General features: G+C 60.1%; 1 pseudogene; it reads right to left on the bottom strand.

Annotated features, from left to right (window-relative positions):
* Positions 1-400: 400 nt before the first annotated feature.
* On the bottom strand, positions 401-1,303 carry LOC123049344 (uncharacterized; annotated as a pseudogene).
* Between the last annotated feature and the right edge of the window lie 293 nt (positions 1,304-1,596).

Genomic DNA, 1,596 nt, shown 5'->3' with positions numbered 1-1,596 from the left:
TTGGGGTCCTATTTGACTAGCAGATATTTCATGGTAATGATCTTGGTGGTTTGTGTGAGAAAGATAATGGCTTCTTTTGTTCTGGTTAGATATCTCAAGCCACTAAATTTATTTGTCATTTTCATTTTGATATAGTTCTCTTATCAGTATAGATAAAATGTCATGATGGATATTATGAAAAGTAGTGTCTTGTAAAATGTAGAATTTTAGGTAATATTTACATAAGCTACAGTCAGTAGAACATGGTTAGTACTAAACTGTGGAATTTTATTGCAATTATAGATGTTTTTTTGGGCGCCCCCCCCCCCCCGCCGCTTCGCCCTCCCGACGGGCGGCTCGGGAGGCGACGCAGCCCTCGAGCGCTCCCTCCCCTCCTCCTCCCCCTCCCCCTGCCGCCGCCGGTGCTCCCCGCCGGGCAAAGCCCTGGTGGTTCCGGCGGCGGCGGGACTTCGCTCGCAGGCGGCCTCCCCCCTCGAGCGTGGGGCTCGACGAGGCTGACGGAGCTACGCTTCTCCGAACCTAGGGTTTCACGACGGCGGCCCCAGATCCAGAGGGTCGGGCCTCTGGACTGGCGTGGCGAGCACGCGGGCGGCGCGGCGCGACCCTTTGGGGGTGCGGCTGCGGCTGCTTGGCTGTTCCCCGGCGGATCCGGGCGGCGGAGGCTGCGGGCCGCCGCGGCAGCGGCCATGGTCGGCGGCGGCAAGGTGCAGGTGGCTGGTCTCCGCGATGGCGCCACTAGCCCTGCTCGACGCGTCCCCTGCGATGGCTAGCCTTGTCTGGCAGCCATCCGGTAGCTGCTGCACTGCGTTGGCCGGTGCTTCCCTACATCGACAGTGACAATACGTGGTTTCCCTCTCGGTGCTGGTGGTCCTCTCTGGCGATCTGCTTCCCCATCTCCTGTTTGCTCTGCTTCGGCGGTTTTGGGGTTCTGGCTTGGGCCGGGCGAAATCCCTGCGCGGCGATGGCCTGCGCTGACAATGGCGACACCTGAGGGTGCCGTTACCTCCATGGAGGCGCTGTCATGGCCTGGACTGGACCCTCTCCTCGGGCACCGGGGGAAACCCTTGGTCCAGTCCACTGGACAAGGCAGCGGCGGCGTCTCAGCGCCGTTCCTTTCTTGAAAGCACTGCTTGGGTCGCACTTGGAGTCCCCTATGCGGCAGCTGGAGATGGTGGCCTCCCCGGTCTTTCCGGCGAGGTTTGCTGGTAATGCGATGCTGTGATGAGGGCTGCAGCATGGAGCGTGGGCGTCCGGGGCGCAATGTACGCCGGCACCGGCACGTCCAAGACGATGGCTTCGCTAGTTTTGGCTGGGTCCTGCCATCCACCTACCATCTCCTAGGCACATATGGGTGGAAGGTACGTTGGCCCGGTCAGCCCTGGAGATGCAGTCTTCTTCGGAGGTGCCTGGCAACGGCTTTGACGCGGCCTTGAGGCTCTGTGTCTAGCTACCTGGCCATTCATGGTTGGAGGCTGGACAAGGCAAGACCTTTCGTTGTTGCGGTCTGTAGTTGGTAGCACCTCCTCACCTGCTTGTCTGGTGAGGACGATGGTGTGTGTGCGTGTGTCCCTCCTGGGAGGTTGTACCTGTACTGCT

Source organism: Triticum aestivum, chromosome 2D, assembly GCF_018294505.1.
Source record: "Triticum aestivum cultivar Chinese Spring chromosome 2D, IWGSC CS RefSeq v2.1, whole genome shotgun sequence".
NCBI lineage: Eukaryota > Viridiplantae > Streptophyta > Magnoliopsida > Poales > Poaceae > Triticum > Triticum aestivum.
The sequence above is the reverse complement of the archived record's forward strand: the minus strand, read 5'-3'. Positions and strand labels throughout refer to the sequence as shown.